Here is a 20,007-nt window from a genome sequence, read left to right on the forward strand (position 1 = left end):
CATAGTTTTTCTTTGGGTGCCTTTAATCGTTATCTTTGGTTTTTAGCAGGTATATTGTAATGTTTGGTTTCCTTTGCTCTTATCCTACCCAGAATTCTTGGAGATTGCTGAAACTATGGATCAAAAAACAGGGTATTTTTTGTTATTTTTTATTTATTTACTCTTTTTTTGGTTAAACCTTTTGGGAAATCTCAGCTATTGCCTTTCAAAATATTTCTTATACTCCATTTTCTCAGGAACTCCAGTCATACATATTGTAACTGTTGGAACCACGGCCACCCAAAAATGTCCCAGCACCATAAAGAAAAACAGTCTCTGCAGGTGTGATTACATCATGGATCTGGAGAAGATTTTCCTGGATTATATGAGTGGGTCCTAAACCCAATTCCAGCTGTCCTTGTAAGAGAGGCAGAGAGCAATTGTACACACAGAAAAGAGAGGGATGTGAAGATGGAGATGGAGATTGGCCTGATACAACCACAGGTAAAGGATGCCAGCAGCCACCAGAAGCTGGGAAAAACAAGGGATGGCTTTTCCTCTAGGTCCTCAGAGGAACCTGGCCCTGCTGATACCTTGATCTCAGCACAGTGGCACTTGGCATGAACTTCCAGCTTCCAGAACTATACGAGAATAAGTGTTTGCTGTTTCAAGCCTCTAGGTTTGAGGCAACTGCAATAATCTCAGGAAAGTAACAGGCATTTGTTAGACTCCTTTCTAGGTCTCAAGTGACTCTTATGTTCTTTTGTGTATTTTCCATTCTTTTGTTTCTTTGTGCTTCCCATGATTTTTCCCTTTTTCAGCTGTTAAACCCATCCACTGAGTTATCAATTTTAGGTACTGTAAATTTCCATTTTTATATTTCCTTCCAAATTTTCTTTAAAATCCTTTTCATCTCTCTTCTGAACTCTCAACCTTACCATTCACTTCCTTAAACACAGTAGAGGTCCATGTCTAATATTTCTGCTGTCTAAATGTCCTGCAAATCTCTTCCCTTATTATTTCTCTTTGTGTTTGCTGTCTCATGTCTAGGTATTTTTTATTGAGTTCTGGGCACTATACTGTAATTTCTAGAGATAATTTGAGATTCCATAAGATTATATCTCCCTAACCAGAGAACTTTCTTTTGCTTCTGGAAGGCTGCTTGGGGCACTAGTAACTTCTTGTGACCTCTACATTATCAGGAGTTGAGGGGATTCAACATAGGGCTTATATTCTTGTTGAGGGTTTCAGTTCTTCACCAGTAACTGTGATTTTTTTTAATAATGCCTTTTATTATGTTAAGTTCTCTTCTATTACTTTCTCAAGTTCTTTTTATCATGAAAGACCCTTTTCTACATCCAATGCCCTTTTCTACATCATTTCAGGCAACAATATGATTTTTTCTCCTTTATTCTATTAATATGGTATATTACACTGATTGATTTTCCATGTGGAATCACCCCTCTATCCCTGGGACAAATCTCACTTGGTAATTTTGTATAATCCTTTTAATATGCAATTGGATTTGGTTTCCTAATATTTTATTGAAGATTTTTACATGTATAAATATGAGAAATATTGGCCTGTAATTTTCCTTTCTTGTGATGTTTATTAGGTTCATTATCAGGGTAATGCTGTTTTGCTAGTTTCTTTGTGTTTATTCATTTATGAGCTTTTTTCTCCCCTTAGTGTTGGGAATTGAACCCAGGATCATTTGTCATTTTCTTAACATTTTGATTTGGATGTTCAGCTCATTAATTTTCAACCTTTCTTCCTTCTTAATGTAAGTATTTTAGGCTGCAAATTTCCCTCCAAGCACTGCTTTCATTGTATCCTATCAATTTTGATATATACTTTGGTTTTTTTATTTCCACTATGATTTTCCATTTTCATTTGTGTACATGCATTCACGTGGGTGCAAGTGTATGTGTGTGTGTGTGTGTCTGTTACTGGGAACTGAATTCAGGGCCTTTGCACTGAGCTGTATCACCAGTGATTTTTTATTTTTTGAGACAGGGTCTCACTAAGTCACTAAACTGGTAAGGCTGACCTTTAACTCATGATCATCCTACCTCAGCCACCAAGAGGGCTAGGGTTACAGGTGTGCATTACCACACCCAGGTGTGTTTTAATTTTTAAAATGTTTTATTAAATTATAATAAAATACATATAATATACAATTTACCATCTTCCCTTTCACATTGAACCCAGGGCATCCAATTTGCTAGGCAAGTACCCCCAGCTCAGTAGGATAGAAATGCTCTTAGAGGAAGCAAAGAACATATATTTTGCTGCATGAGATGGTATGTGCCTGTAATGCTAGGACTTGGGAGGCTGAGGTAGGACAATCACTGCAAATTTGAAGACAACCTGGGCTACATAGTTCAAGGTTAGCCTGAACTACAAAGTGAGACTTTGTCTCAAAAAAATGTAGACAACTCTTTATGTACAAATTAATATGAGGTGTAGCTAATAGAGAAATGGGGTAGCAAGCACAAACCTAGTGACTTTTTCACTTACTAGTGTAACCTGCCCTAGTCAAGCCTCCCTCGAGTATACAAACAGCAGGACTGGGACAAGGGTGCCACCTGGAGACCAATATGAAAACTGCATAGCTAGCTGTGCTTTGCTTCCTCCTAACCCAGTGCTGTGCCTTACTAAAAGGCAAAAATAGGTGAGTTCATTTTAATAATATATTTACCCCAATAAACCCAAATCTTATCATTCAAACATATAATCAATATTTTAAAATGTTCGATATCTTTTACATTCTGTTTCTCCTATGAAGTCTGAAATCCAGTGTTTAATTTGCATTATTTACATTTCCATTCTGATGTTAAATTTTCTTCAGATACTTGATCTTTATTTAAACTGGATACAATTTACAGTTGAAAAAAACAGACTCATACACCCAATTTGACAATTAGGTCTTATATTCCAAAGTGCAATTAAGCATAAAGCCCTGAGCTTCCTCAGGAGTCTCCCTTGACATAATCTCCATTTGCCAGCAGATGCATCATGGGGCAAGGCACGCTGTTCATGTGTTTTGAATGCCATGCTAGACATGTACCTGTATGTTCCTCACTTCCTTCTCATAGATGACCTTATTTCCTACAGCTGACACATCTGAGACAATCAGAAGAGAATCGGTCACTTCCCAGCCTATAGCTGTGCCCACAGCAAAGTATATATTGCGCTCAACTGCAGCATTGCTATAACAGCCTTCAGTTGTCATTCCTATTCCAGGATGTCCTAAGCTGAAGAACCTGGCCTTGACCATGGGCCAGGTCTTCTTTCTGGACAGGGACCTCCAATGACTGGCGATAGAGCCTGGGACACTGCCAGATCGAATGAGTCCACCTGATATCTTAAATGTAGAATTCATTTTACTTAGGTCACAGAGGAGACATTAACAGGTCACAAGCAGTGTCCCCAAGGCCATATCAGTGGGTCACAGAAGACACACTAGCAGGTCACAAGCACTCCCCAGAGGACATGTTAGCAGATTACAGAGTTCTGTAAGGGCATATCACCAAGCCACAAGTCCACCAAAAAATGCTATTTAAAAAGCCTCAGCCTGTAAGAGATACCTTGATTCCTCTTGCTCAGAGAGGTCCCTCTCAGGTTTAGCAATAAACCTGCTTGGACTGTTGAGTTCATGTCCTTTCTTTCCTACTCATCTGGTGCCAAAATCCAGGAGCAGGAGCCAAGAGCAGGGGCTCTTTTACAACCTAGGAAGCAATGGGCAGCAGCAGCTCCTCAAGGCCTTACCCCTAGATCCTGAGAGCCTCTGGTTTCTCGCTCCATTTCTCCTCCTTCCCAAAAAGTTGGTTGTGTGGACTCAACTGCCCTCTGTGGTGAGACTATGAGGCTCTGGCTAAGGTTATTCATTGGTGAGTCATCAAAACCCCTGGAGGCAACTTTCAAACCCCAACCAAACGACTGGATAACCAACTATCCCTTCCCTTCCTCAAAACCCTCCCTTTTTATGAATTCCAGTCCAGGGACCATCTTGCCAGACCTCAAACCAGACATTTACCACAGGCTGCAAATCCATCACCACTCCTGGAAGGGCAATATTCTGGCCCAATCAGCTTTCTCTTGGTGCCCAGAGAAAGCAGATCTGAAGTCCACCTTTTTCTGTCCTAATCCTTTTTCCTTCCTCCCCATTCTCTATTTGAGGACACCATAAAAGGGGGACCTCATGCACACTAACTGGTGGAGATGCTTCCTTTCAGCGTTCAGGACAATCTCATCCAGCTCTGGGAGCCTAAGAATCCCAGTTGGAAGACCAATCGCAGGGAGACATCCCAGCAACCTGTTTCCCAAACCTGGCCACCTTTCTTACCCACCCCTCTGTGATGGGCAATTTCCCATTAAAAACATCAGCGGTCTCCTACATAATCTTTCCAAATTCAGACTAAAACTTTAAACAAAAAAACTGATTTTTAACCCCACTTCTGTATGGTCCCATACAAACTTGATAATGGGTCATGCTGGACAGCTGAGAGTACTTTCAATTTCTAAATTCTCCGAGGCCTTGAAAACTTGCTCCAGTGAAATGGCAATGGTCAAAGCTTCCCTATATCCAAGCCTCTTTTACCTTCCACAAGCAACCTTCCTTCTATCCTAGTCTTTCCTCACCCCAAATTCTTGCCAAAAACCCTACCCCCCACAAAAAGTCCTATCCAACAGTATCACTCCTTTACCCCCTTCTACCTTCATGAATTTGATCCTGCTGACAATCCCCTGGCCTATCACCTCCCATTTCCTCAACAACCTCAACCAGGCTCATAACTCTCCCAACCATTAGCCTCTTTCTCCTCCAAGGACTCCTCCTCTTCTCCAACATCCATGAGCCTGCCAAGCCCCCTCCTCAAACCCTCCCTCCCCTTTACACATACATTTTCACACTCTTTCTTCTCTCTTGATACCTCCTCAGACCACTTCTTATCCTGTTCTACCCCTCTGTGAGGTAGTAGGCTTTGAGGGGCCTGTTTGCCTTCACATTTCTTTCTCAATTAGTGATCTAGAACATTTCCAACAAAGAATGGGGTCCTTCTCAGAAAATCCCAATAAATTCAGAAAAGAATTTCTCCTATTCACTCAATTCTCCTACTCAAAAAAGAATTCCTCCTACTCACTTCCTGAGGTCACCCAAATGTATGACCTCACAGTGGGGGAGGTATTTAGCTTATCCTCCTGTCCACTCTTACTGATGGCAAAAGGGAGCCTATTTGTCAGGTGGCTGAAAATTATGCTGATGAGCTCTACCTCAAACACCCAGTCACTCATGCTAAGGCAGCTCGAGCAGTCCCCAGGGATGAACCCCAAGACCCCAAGTGGACATATCAACTTGGGGACTTTAATAGGACAGATCGAGATCATACAATCACTTACCTCCTAGAAGGAATGAAAAAAAAAAAAGCAAGTCAACTATGAGCACCTCAGAGAAGTCACTCAGGGGCAGACAAAAACCCAATCCTCTTTATGAACTGCCTCTCAGAGGCCATGATTAAACATACAAATACCCTAACTCTGTCTAATTCTTCTACATCTCCACTTCATCTCCCAGTCTTATCCAGACATCTGCAAAAAGCTCCAAAAATTAGAAAACAGAACCCAAAGCACTACAGAAGGAGCTTATAAATATTGCCTTTAAAGTTTTCAACAACCACGATGAGGAATAGAGAACTCTAAATAAAGCCAAATATCAAATCCTGGCCTCCCTAGTTTGACCCCCTGCCAAAAAACCTGCCAAAGGCTCCACCACACACACACCTAGCAACTGTTTTCACTGTGGCAATTTTTCTGTGTCCTGAAAAGCAGTGGACTTAATTATAAGCAGGGGTTCTCAAAGAGGGTCCTCAGCCTTACACAGCAGAAACTGTTTGTAAGGTCTCAGCCTTATCCTAGCTACAGATTCACAAACTATGAAATGGGGTCCCACACTGTCGTTTAACATACATTCCAGGTGATTCTGATGCACACTCAAGTTTGAGAATCAGTGATGTCAAGAGTGTTCATATTTTCTTCACTGAACATCTGGTTGTATCACTTGTTGAGAAAGGATGTTAAAATCTTGAAGTATACATGTGGATTTGCCTTTCCTTAAATCTATCGGGTTTTGCTTCATATATATTGAAACTGTTATCAGACTCATAGGTTTTTATATCTTCCTGAATTGATCCTCTTATTTTGATTATCTTTTATCTGTGGTGATTTTTTTAAATTTGTTTTTTCCCCGTACCAGGGATCAAACTCAGGATCTTGCACTTGCAAGGCAGGTATGCTGCCATTGAGCTAAATCCCTGGCCCTTGTTTAATTTTTATTAGGATATATTTGTACTTAATGATTATATTTATTGTGGAGAGTTGGTACATGTATATAGCACATCTTAATTTCTTCTTTCATCCCCTCTCCCTCCCTTCCCCTCTTCCCCTCCTCTCTACATCTATTGACCCACTTCTCTTTTGCAAAAGATCTATCCTATTACTTATCTTTTATTTGCTCTTAATTTAGAGTTTTTCATATAAGAAAAACCATGTGATATTTAAGCTTGTGTGTCTGATTTATTTCACTTAACATGGTCTCAAGATGTATCCATATTCCTACAAATGATTCAAGTTTATCCTTGTTTATGGCAGAATACTATTCCATTGTGTATAAATACATTTTCTTTTTCCATTCATCTGTTGATGGATTTTAGGCCACTTTCAAAATTTAGCTATTATAAGATGTGCTGTTATAGACATGGGTGTGTATATATCACTGTGATATGTCTTTTAACTCTTTTGAGAAGATGCCTAGAAGGGCAACAGCTGGGTCAAATGGAAGCTCTAATTTGAGTTTTTTGAGGAATCTCCATACTGTACTGATATTCATAATGGTTGTACTAGTTTACATCCCCATCAATAGAGAAGGGTTTTCCCCCATTCTTGTGTGTTGATTTTGTATCCTGTTACCTTGCTCAATTTGATTACTAATTCTACGATTCTTTTGGTGGAATTCTTTTGATATTCTACAAACAGGTTCATGCCATCTACAAATAATGACAGTTTGACTTCTTCCTTTCCTGTATGTGTCCCTTTTATTTCTCTTGCCCAATTGCTCTGGCTAATGTTTCAAGTACTATGTTGAACAGGAGTGGTGATATTAAACATCTTTGTCTTGTTCCTGATTTTAAAGGAAAAACTTTCAGATTTTCCACACTTAATATGATGTTGGCTATTGGTTTGGTATAGGTGGCTTTTATCAGATTGAGAAAAGGTCCTTCTATATAAATTTTCTTCAGAGTTTTTGTTTTTAGCATGAATAAATGTTGGACGTTTTCAGAGCTTTTTTCTGCACCTATTGAAATAATCATGTGATTTTTCTCCTTGCTTCTGTTTATGTAGTGTATTACACTTACTGACTTGCATATGTTGAACCATCCTTGTATCTGCTGGATGCAGCCTAGTTGGCCATGGTGCATGATCTTCAATAATTTGTGGCATTCTGTATGCCATTATCTTGTTTAGGATTTTTGCTTCTATGTTCACTCAAGAGATTTGCCTGTAGTTCTCTTTTTGGGTTCTTCTCTGGTTTTGCAATCAGGGTAATGCTGGCTCCCAAGAATCAGTTTGGCAATATTCCTTCCCTTTCCATTTCATTAAAAATTTTGAGGAGTATTAGCATTAAAGCTTTCCTGAAGTTCTTGAAGAATTCACCAGTGAGTCCATTTGGGTCCTGGGCTTTTCTTAGTTGATAAGTTTTTCATTCTTCAATTTCATTATCTGTTATTGAATTATTGAGGGTTTTCATATATTTTTGGTTTAATTGTGATAATTCATACATAGAAATCTATCCATTTGTTTTGAATTCTCCATTGGGGAACTGAGACCACTCACATTGAGAGTTCTTGGTAAAGGGTACTGACTTTTCCTGTCATTGCTTTACTTTCCTGTTCCCGTCTTCTTAAAACTCTTCACCCAGCTTGGTGTATGAATTCTATTATATGTTTGGCATTGTTGCTTTCTTTTTTTTTCCCCATTAAGTTTATTGGTACATTTTAGGTATAAAATACAATTAATAGACAACCCAATTAAAAAATAGACACAAGAAGATGATAAATAGCCAGTACAGCACAAGGAAAGGTGTGCAACTCTAGAATCAGAAAAATACTAATCAGTACAATAACGAGATTGAGTTATACACTCATTAGGGAGATGAAGTTAAAAGTTTTAAAAGCCTTGTCATGACTTGTTCTTTTTGTTGGATTCTCCTCCTTTGCATTTAATTTGTCACACCCAACAAATTCACTCTGCTGGGCTTCCTGGGGTTGTGATCCTCATTGTCTGTTCCTAGGATATTGTCTAAAATTTTTTGCAGTGCTGGTTTGGTATTCATGAAGTTCCTAAGGTGCTCTTTCTCATGAAAGATAAGTTTTGCAGGGTACGTGAATCTGGGTTGGAGGCTGTTTTCCTTTAGGGCTTGAAATACGTCACTCCAAGCTCTTCTTGCCTTGAGGGCTTGCATTGAGAAGTCTGCTGTGATTCTGATGGGCTTTCCTTTGTGTGTAATTTGTTTCTTTTCTCTGCTTGTGGAATTTTGTTCTTCTGTTAGGTTTCTGGAATCCTAACAATTATATGCCTATGTGTAGATTTTTTTTTTATCAAGGTTAGTTGGAGTCCTATATGTCTCACTTATCTGTATGTCAGGTTCTTTTCCCCTGCTTGGGAAGTTTTCTGCCATCACTTCTGTAAACAGTTTTTTAATGTCATCGGCACTCTCTCCTGTTTCTTCATTGAGTCCAATCAGTCTTATGTTATTCTTCTTTGCATCATCTAGCAGCTGCTGGATTGCTTTCTCATGGTCCCTTACTATTTTAAAGAAATTTTTCTTTTCCTGGTCACTAATTGCAATCTTATCTTCTATATCTGAAATTCTGTCCTCACATTGGTTCATTCTGCGGTGTAGACTTTCAATGGAGTTTTTAATCTCCTGGAAATCTGTTTGCATCTGTTTTATGGATTCCTTTTGTTTCCTATGTTGGGATTCCATCATGTTCCTCAGCTCCTCTATTTTTTTTTTTTTTTTTTTTGGTGTTGGGGATCGAACTCAGATCCTTCTGCTTGTGCAGCAGGTGGCGAAACCACTGAGCCAAATCCCCAGCCTCTCCTCTATTTTTTCATCTGTGTCCTCTCTAGATTTATTAATCATGTCTTGCACTATGGGCACAATCTCTGCTGTTATCTGAGAAATTATTTCTGATTTCATTTTTTCCAGATCCTCTTTTGTTGCCAGTTCGAGTCCAGGTGGTTGAGTATCAGATTGTTCCATCTCATTTCCCTTTGGGGTTGCTGTAGGTGATCTGGAAGTCTGTTTTTGAGGCTTGTTTATGTGTCATTTCCATGGGGTGTGTATGGGGGGGGGTTGCTGCTGGCACCCATGCAGCTCACCTCCTCTGCCCTGGGAGCAGTGGAATGGCAGCCAGGGAGCCTCCTCCTGGGTGCTGGGATTGGCTTACCTCCTCTGCCCTGGTAGTGGTGGAATGGTGGCCTGGGAGCCTCCTCCTGGGCACAGGGATTGGCTCACTTCCTCTCCCCTGGAAGCGGTAGAATGGCAGGCGGGGAGCCTCTTCCTGGGTGCCGGGATTGGCTCACCTCCTCTGCCCTGGGAGCACACGGTGGAATGGCAGCCTGGGAGCCTCCTCCTGGGCACAAGGATTGGCTCACCTCCTCTCCCCTGGGAGTGGTGGAATGGTGGTCAGGGAGCCTCCTCCTGGGCGCTGGGATTGGCTCACTTCCTCTGCCCTGGGAGCGGTGGAATGGCAGCCAGGCCATTGTTGCTTTCATTGTCTCTTTTTGAGATATCCATTAGAATTTTATGGAGTGATGGTTTGGTGGTCATGAATTTTTTAAGGTGCTCTTTGTCATGGAAAGACCTTATTTCTCCATCAATTTTGAAAGACAGTTTAGAGGGATATTTCAGTCTGAGCTGGAAGGTTTTTTTAAAATTAATTTTATCCATATTTTTATATACATAATGATCACACTCATCACAGGGAATTTGTACCAGTACTTAATATATCTTGATTCCTTTTTCCCTATTCCTCTTCCCTCTCTTCGATGTTTCTTCCCCTCCTTATTTAAAAAAACTTTGTTTCTATTTTCTTTTCCCTTCCTTCCCTTCCCCCTCATCCCCCTCTTGTTCCCCTTCCCATGTGAACATTTTCTTCCTACTTCCCAATGTCAATCATTTATTTTAGTCCTTATTTATGCTTTTGGTTTCTCATATAAGAAAAACAATGCAATATTTAAACACTTGTGTTGTTTATTTCACTTTAAAATATGATCTCAGGCCATGGATTTAGCTCAATGGCACTGTGCCTGCCTTGCAAGCGCAAGGTACCAAATTCGATCCCTGGTACCCACCCACCCCCAAAAAAGTATGGTCTCAAGTTGCATCCATTTACCTGAAAATGTCTCAAGTTTATCCTTCTTTATGGCAGAGTAGTACTCTATTGTATATGAAAAACATGTTTTCTTTATCCATTCATCTGTTGATGGGCATCTAGGCTGTTCCCAAGATTTAGCTTTTACAAACTGTGCTGCTATAAACAGGGGTGTGCATATATCACTGTAGTATGATATTTTTAACTCTTTCAGGAAAATACCAAGAAGGTGAATAGTGGGTCAAATGGAATTTCTAGTGTTAGTTTGTTGAGGAATCTCCATACTGATTTCCATAGTTGTTGTACCAACTTACACTCCCATCAACAGTGGAGAAGGGTACTTTTATCCCCACAGCCTCATCAGCATTTGTTATTGGTTGATATCTTGATGATAGTCGTTCTTTCTGGAGATGGAATCTATGTTGTTTTAATTTGTATTTATCAAATGACCAGTAATATTGAACATTTTTTCATATACTTATTTGCTGTTTGTACTTCTTCATCTGAGAAGCGATTATTCATTTTGGATGCCCATTTTTGGATTGGGTCTTTAAATCTGGGGGTGTTTTTTTGGAGGGGTTACTGGGGATTGAACTTGGGATCTTGTGCTTGTGAGGCAGGCACTGGAACCACTGAGCTAAATTCCCAGCCCTTGGCGGTCTGACTTTTTTGAGTTCTTTATTCTAGATATTAGACCTTTGTCTGAGGAATAGCTGGTAAAAAAAAAAAAAAGTTTGGGCTGGGGATTTAGCTCAGTGGTTCTGGCCTGCCTCACAAGTGCAAGGTTCCGAGTTCGATCCCCGTACCAAAAAAAAATGTTTTCCCATTCTATGCATTGTCTCTTGATGCTTGGTGGTTTCTTTCAGTGTGCAAAAGCTTTTTAATATTGTGAGATCACAGTTGTTGGTTTTTTGTAATATTTCCTGTTCAATTGGGGTTTTGTTCATAAAGTCTTTGCCTACTCCTATGTCTTCAAGAATTTTACCTATTTTATCTTCCAGCAGATTAAGTGTTTCTGTTTTAATATTTAGATCTTTGATCCATTTCTATTTTAGTTTACTGCATGGTGAGCAATATGGGTCTAGATTTTAATCTTTGACATGTGGAAAGCCAGTTTTCCAGCACCACTTATTAAAGAGGCTTTCTTCCACTAAAAGTGTTTGGCCCTTTTATCAAAAATAAGATAGCTGAGTGTGCTTGGAGTTGATTCTGCACCTTTTATTCTATTCCATTGATCCTCGAGTCTGTTTTGTTGTTGTTGTTTTGGGTTTTTTGTTTGTTTGCCAGTACCATGCTGTTTTTATTGCAGTAGCTTTGTATAATGACTTCAAATCAGGGACTGTGATGCCCCGTGCCTTGCCTTTGTTTCCCAGAATTTCTTTTGGTCTTCTAGGCCTTTTCTGGTTCCATATGAATTTTAGGATTGTTTTCTCTACTTCTGTGAGGAATGCTGTTAGTATTTTGATTGGGATTGCATTAAATCTGTATAATAGTTTTGGAAGTATGGCCATTTTCACTATAGTGGTTATGCCTATCCAAGAACAAGGGATATCTTTCCATTTTCCTCTATCTTCTTTGATCTCCTTTTTCAGAGTACTGTAGTTTTCAGTGCATAGGTCTTTCATTTCCTTTGTTTTATTGATTCCTAAGTATTTCATTTTTCTTGATGCTTCTGTGAAAGGTGTGATTTCCCTAATTTCTCTTGGTGAGTTTGTTGTTTATGTACAGGAATGCTACTGATTTTTGAGTGCTGACTTTGTATCCAGCTACACTGTAGAATTTGGGTATTAATTCTAGGAGTCTTTTGGCGGAGTTTTGGGGGGTCTTCTATGTAGAGTATCCTGTCATCAGAAAATAATAATTTAACTTCCTCCTTTCCTATCCACATTCTTTTTACTTCTTTCTCTTATCTAATTGCTCTGGCTAATGTTTCCAGAACTATATTGAACCGGAGTAGTGACAGTGGGCATTGTTGTCTTGTTCTTGATTTTAGAGTGAAAGCTTTCTTTTTTTTTTTTTACCATTTAGCATGATGTTGACTGTTGGTTGTCATAGATGGCTTTTTTTTGTCTGGGGGTGGAACTTGGGACCTCGCACTTGTGAGGCAGGTGGTGGAACCACTGAGCTAAATCCCTGGCCTGTAGCTGGCTTTTATCAGATTGAGATAAAGACCTTCCACTCCAATTTTCTATGGGATTTTTATCATGACTAGCTGTTGGACTTTGTCAAATGGTTTCTCTGCATCTATTAAGATGATCTTGTGATTTTTATCTTTGATTCTGTTAATATTGTGTATTACATTTATTGATTTGCATATATTGAACCATCCCTGCATTCCTGGGATGAATCATACTTGAGCATGGATATAATCTTCTTGATGATTTGCTGCATTGTTTCCTTATATCTTATTGAGGATTTTGGCATCTGTGTTTTATAAGGAGATTGACCTGTAGTTCTCTTTTTTGGTTGGATCCTTTACTGGTTTTGATATCAGGGTAATGCTTGCTTCCAGAAATGAGTATGGGAGTATTACTTCCCTTTCAATTTCATTAAAGAGTTTAAGGAGTAGTGGCATTAGATCTCTAAATTTCTCATAGAATTCAGTAGTGAATTCATCAGGACCTGAGCTTTTCTTTGTTGGTAGTTTTAAAATTATGCTTTCAATTTCATTAACTAATACTAGGTTATTTAGAATTTTTATATTTTCTTGATTCAGCTTTGGAAATTTGTATCGATCTAGGGATCTGTCCATTTCTTCTGAGTTTTCCATCTTATTAGAGTACAGCTTCTCAAAATAGGTATTGATGATCTTCTGGATTTCTATAGGATCTGTTGGGATTTCACTCGTTTCACTCCTAATTGCAAGGATTTGAATCTTTCCTTTCTTCGATAAGGCTGGCTAAGGCTCTGTCAACTTTAATCTTTCAAAACAACCAACTCTTTGATTCATTGAGACTTTGTATTGTTTTTTTAGCCTCAACTGCATTAATTTCTGCTCTGTTTTTCATAAATTCCTCCCTTGTATGGACTTTGGACTTGACTTTATCATTTTTTTCTAGAAATTTAAGGTTCAACATTAGGTTATTTATTTGAGCTTACTTTGGTGGTTTTTTTTTTTTTTTTGTCTTGTATGTTTGGTTTTTTTGTTTTTTGAGATAGGATCTCACTATGTAGCCCAGGCTAGCCTTGATCTCAGTGATTCTCCTGCCTCAGCCTCCCAAGTGCTGGGATTACAAGCATGTACCACCACACCTGGCTTGCTGTTTTTCTGATGGAAACTTGCTGCTATAAATTTCCCTCATAGGACTGCTTTCACTGCATCCCATAAGTTCCAGTATGTTGTATTGGCATTGTAATTTAATTGTAGAAACTGTCTAATTTTTTCTTTAATATGTGACCCGCTGGTTTTTTAGTAGGGTGTTATTTAATTTCCACATGTTTATGTCATTTTTGTGGTTTCTTTTGTCACTGATTTCCAATTTCACTGCACTATGATCTGATAATATGCACGGGATAATTTCAATTATTTTACATTTACTTAAGCATGCTTTATGACCTGGTATGTGGTCTATTTTGGAGAAAGTCTCAGGTGCTGCTGAGAAGAATGTGTATTCATTCTGTTGTGGGATGGAACACTCTGTAGATATCTAAGTCCATTTGTTCAAAGGTTTGGTTCAGCTCTGACATTTCTTTGATATTTTTTGTATAGTTGATCTATTTGTGACAGTAGAGTATTGAGGTCTCTTATTGAAACTGTATTGGTGCTTATCTGATTTTTATATCATTAGTGTGTTTTATATAGTTGGATGCATCAATATTTGGTGCATATATATTTATGACTGTTACCTCTTCCTCTTGGATCATTCTCTTAACAAGTATGTATTGACCCTCTTTGTTTCTTCTGATCAGTCTTGGCTTGAAATCCACTTTGCCTGCAAATAGAATAGCTAATCCTGCTTTTCTCTGGTTCCTGTCACATATTTTTTCCATCCTTTAATTTTCAGTCTATGAATTCCTTTTTTAGTTAAATGTGTTTCTTGTATGCAGCATATTGTTGGATCTTGTTTCTTGATCCATTCTTCCAATGTTTCTTTTGATTGCTGAATTGAGACCATTTACATTGATGGTTATAACTGCTATGTATTGACTTATCCTTGTCATATTAATTTCCTGTTGTTGGTTTCCTTTACCCTCATTTAATTGCTTGCCTTGCCTGGCAGAGTCATAGAATTGTCCTCATCTTTTTCTAGAATATCCTTCAGAACTTTTTGGAGTATTGGTTTGATGGTCAAGAGTTTCTTCGGGTGTTCTCTGTCATGGAAGTATCTCATTTCTCCATCAATTTTGAAAGATAATTTTGCAGGGTACATCAATCTGGGCTGGAGATTGTTTTCTTTTGGGGCTTGAAATGCTTCATTCCAAGCTCTCCTTGACTTAAGGGTTTGTGTTATCTGCTGTGATTTTGATGGGTTTTCCTTTATAGGTGATTTGTTTCTTTTCTTGAACAGCTTTTAATATTGTGTCTTGTGTTGAATTTCTGTAATCTTGGCTATTATATGCCTTGGTGTAGCTTTTCTGATCATGGCTAATTGAAGTTCTATATGCCTCACTTGTCAAATTTTTTCCATGTTTGGGATATTTTCTGCTATTACTTCTGTCAATGGGCTTTTTAATGTCCTTTGTGCTTTTTTTCTGATTTTTCACTGATTTTGATTAATCTCATGTTATTTTTCTTTGTGTCATCTAGTAGGTGTTGGATTGACTTTTCATGGTCCCTTGTCTTTTGTTTTGTTTTGTTTTTTTTTGTACTGGAGATTGAACTCAGGACTTTGCACTTGTGAGGCAGCCAGTGGCACCACTGAGCTAAATCCCTGGCATTCCCTTGCCATTTTTAAAAAGTCTTTCATTTGGTGATTGCTAGTCATAAACCTGTCTTCTAGATCTGATATAGTCTCCACACTGTGCTGTGTAGAATTTCCATAGAATTTTTAATCTCCTGGATATTCTGTTCGAATCTGTCTTACAGAGTCCAGTTTTTTCCTATGTTGGGTATTCATGATTTCGATCACTTTCCTAAGTTCCTCTATTCTTTTTATATGTATCTACTTTAGATTCATTAACGATGTCCATTATGGTCGTCATCTCTTTAGTAAATTGTGCAATTACTTCTGTGGGGGTTTTTCCTAGAGCCTCATTCATCTGCTTTGGTACTTCTGCTGCTACAATTTCAGAAAGACCAGCTGGGTGGTTTTTTATTTCTTCTATCTCAGTGACCCCTGGATTTGCCTTGGGTGAGATAGGGGCCTGGGTTTGCATCTTGCTTCCATGTTTTCTCATTTTTTATTTTTTAAAAATGTTTTCTGTATTGATGTTTGTAAATTACATTAGGTAGCTTTGTTACTAGTACTGAAATTTCTTTAGGAAATGATTACTTTTCAGAGATGTCTTCTATGTGAAGCTGGATTTTGGCTTCTGAGTCTGTCCCAAGATCCTGGCTCTTCAACTTGTTAGGGATTAAAGGTTGGTGTCTGTTTGGCCTAGCACACAGTTCTTTGTACTGGACTATGGTACTGTTTATGACCCCCAGACAATCTCTGTATTGGCATACAAGGAAGAACAACTGATCATAACTATGTCACCTTGGCTAAAGTAGTATAACCAGTAATAACAACAGCATCAAGCACAAACTAGAAAATTACAAACTATAATAATTATTACTTTGCCACCTTTAACTATGGATATAAGGTTTTATAGTTATATAACAAAAGCTAAAACAAATCAAAAAATTATATATAGTCAAAATCCACTTATTAAAGTGAGTTTACCCCCAGGGGAGAGAATTCAAAGTGGATAAGAGGAAAAATAGAGAAATAGGAGAAAGAGATTAGAAGCAAGGCTGAAGGGCAAAGAAAGATTACCCCAGCTTCAGGAAACTGCTGAAGACAGGAGAGAAAGAGGGTAAAAACAAAAACAAGAACAAAGTAAAACGACAAAACTAAAAACAATGTTCACACTCATGGAAAAACAAAATTATAATCAAAAAGAAAAAAGAAAAACAATTCTCTGTGACTTCAAGCCTATGATCTCTACAGTTTTATGGTAATGTCCAAGTCAGAACCCAGATCTGTGTTGAGTAACCTCAGTAATTCTGCAGTAGGATTAGGGTGAGGTGCTGCATAATCCCAGTGAGCATGAAGTAGGGTTGGGGCAAGGTACCCACTCTGACACTCTCAACTCCACAGAAGTTCAGGCTGATCCTGGCCTCCAGCTGTGGGACTGGGGCTCAAGTCCTTAGCCAGCAACACTCTGGTCATCTCTTGCCACTGCCCATGGCTCTACAACCTTGGACACTCCCTGTAGTCATCCCCCACCTAGCTACCATGGGAACCCAACACAGGGAGCCTTGAGATGAAGCCAACCCATGGCCACTCCCCAAAAATTCATCCAACCAGGCACTCTCCAGAGAACACACCTGTTGCCTGGACCAGAGTCACTCACCAGCCCCTGCAGAGTACAGCATCCACCACCCCTCTCCACTGGCTTGTTTCTCCCTGGAGGCCTCTGGGTTCACCAGCTCTCCCTGTACCTCTGTAGATTCCATACTCCTCTTTCACACTGAGAGCTTGGAGTGTGTTATGGAGGGGTGCAGTTCACCTTTTTCTGCACTAAGTCCTGCCTCCTCACTTTCTCTACAGGCTCCAATCTTTCCTTCAGATCCTTCTAGGGTCCCAGAGATCCACCTTCCTCCTTCCTCTCTTCCAAAATTGCTGTCTTCCAGTGTCTGGATTCCAAATCTCAGAGAAACTGACTTGTTGCTGCTCTCCACTATGCCATCTTCCCAGAAGCTGGAAGTTGTTTTAAGGCTTGAAACACTTCATTCCAAGCTCTCCTAGCCATTATAGTTGTGTTGAAGTCTGCTGTAATTCTAATGGGTTTATCTTTGTAAATGACTCATTATTTTTCTCTAACAGCTTTTAAGATTTGTCCCCGTGTTGGACTTCTGGGATTTTGACCATGATGTGTAGGGGAGAGGTTAAGCTTAGCAGTAGATTGGTATCAATTAGACTTACTTATGTCTGCTATACACCACATAGTGCATTGCTGGGTTTAGATTTACAAATAAAGGCATAGAGCAATGCGAACAAGTTAAAATATGTAAGCACTTCAGTTATGAAAACTACCTATGGAACCATGTATAATGGAATGCACTTGTAGTCTCAACGATTTAGGAGACTGAGGCAGGAGGATTCCTTAAGCCTGGGAGGCTATAGCCAGCCTTGAGCAACACAACCAAGCCACCTCTCTTGAGGGTGAAAAAGGAGGGAGATGGGAGAGAAGGAGAGCACACTATGGAAATGGAAAGAACATGACCAAAATTAAACTACCATTAGACTAAGGACAGGTCAGAAAGCCAAGTGCAGTGGGTGTGGACTGTGCAGCTAGACAGGAAAAGGTCTGAACCTGCAAATATCCTACTAGCAGGGTCTTGTACAAATCTCATTGTGTCTTTTGGCCTGCCACTTCATCAGTAAAATAAAAACTCCTGCCTCCAAGGCTTGTATGAGGATTGAGTGAAATACAGTCAAATCCTGAGAAGCTGGGCATTGTGGCACATGCCTGTAATCCCAGCACTTGGGAGGCTGAGACAGGAGGATTGCTGTGAGTTTAAGGCCAGCCTGAACTACACAGTGAGACCCTGCCTCAAAAGAAAAAATCCTGAGATATGCCCAGGGTACAAGAATCTATCTTTGAGGAGTTTCACCTGAAACTATTTTGGCTTATGAAGATTGCAAGGGACCTTTTGAAATTTTTATCTGTGGTGATGAGAATGGAACTCAGGCTTTGTACATGGTAATCAAGTGCTCTACCATTGAGCTACACTACCTGCCTCTATGGCTCTTTCTTTGAAAAATTATAAGCTCCCATTTGGATCTTTAGGGTCTTGGGAGTAAAGAGCTTATGGAACTAGTATTGTAGTTATAGAATTGTGTTGCATTTAATTTTCTCAGCATTTATAGTTTGCAAATTTACAGAAATAATAGCCTTGGCATTCTGTGCATTGATTCCACTGATTTTCCTGTCATTCTCTTTCTTTGTATGAAATTTCTGTTATGTAAACAGTGAGTGTCAAATGTGTGCTCTTTGCTAGTGTAGTCTCAAGCATACAACTATAAAAGCACAGAATAGTAGAAAACCACTCAAAAGTAATTAAAAGAACCTGACTTGCCACATCCTATGCTAGCTAATGTTAATTACTGTATTTGTATCCATTTTAATGGATTTATGGTGTTAAGGATAAATGAGTGCTAGTTTAGGAACTAAGAATGGTAATATTGTTTCAGCTCTGGAGAATTCATTCTAGGAGGGGCTTTTAAAATACAGATTTTCCTTGTAAGGCAAGAGAAAGAATGAAGATTGAAAGCATGTGGAATTCTGTATGGCATAGTTTTCCTTAAGTGTTTTAAGGTCTACCTAGAAGTGACATCTGTGACGATATACAAATATCCATATGTAGTATGTGATATTTGAAAACTGGGCCAACACAGTACATCATTTTGTATTCATTTTATCTTCTCAACAGTGAAAAATACTTTAAAATGTAGAAGTTACCATTATATCACAACTATCTAAAAGTCTATCAGATTAGAAGAAAAAGTTCTCTTCAAATTCCCACCTAAGGTAACTGGAGTTATGGCTTTCTGTAGATCCCTCCTGGCTTTTGTCTAAGTTTAATAACATACATTTATGTGTATAAATATATATATCTACCTCTATAAAATGAAATAATATATATACTACTGTGAAACACTTGTATTTTCAATATTTTGAGACTACAGAAAAGTGGAACATGTATAATGAATACTCATAAAACCTTCACCTACATTTGCCAATGGATACTACTGCATGTTGTCACCCCATCCAAAACCACCACAACACATTTTTTGGTAACTTGTTTTATCTAAACTTGATTATAAACATTTTTCCAGGTGAATGCTAGTTTGGTGCCTTCACTCTGCAGAGGACTGTAGTATTTTCCAAATGGAATGAACTATATGCTATTCCAAAGATCATCAGATGATCCTGCCTTAGTTACCACATCCTATGTTAGCTAATGTTAATTACTGTATTTGTATCCATTTAAATGGATTTATAGTGTTAAGGATCCTCAGCTGATCTCTTCGCAAGGATCAAGAGGACCTCAAGTGCTCTAAGTAAAACCCATCTCCCCAGGCATCCACACTTCCATTTGCAGGAGTGAAGAGGAGGTGCTAGGATTCAGTGTTCTTGGCAAGACCCTGACCTCCATCTCCTCCCAAAATTCCAGCTTCCCCATCTTTTTCTGCCCAATTTGAAACTGTCAGGTCTGATCTCATTAACACCATCATCCTCATTTATTCAATCACAAGAGGCCCAGGATCTCTGGGTCACCCAACTGACCCCACCATAAACTTCCTCTGCTTAACACACCCCCCTTCTGTTTCCATCTCAGTTCTCCCACCTTCTGAAAACCTTTCTCAGTGGACCCTGGAACTCACTGTCATTTATCAGAATTCTGTGTCCTCAGTAAGCACTGCTGTGGATTCTTATTCTA

This window comes from Heterocephalus glaber, unplaced genomic scaffold (assembly GCF_053883595.1).
Source record: "Heterocephalus glaber isolate CG9 unplaced genomic scaffold, H.glaber_assembly_v1.0 deba00000071, whole genome shotgun sequence".
NCBI lineage: Eukaryota > Metazoa > Chordata > Mammalia > Rodentia > Bathyergidae > Heterocephalus > Heterocephalus glaber.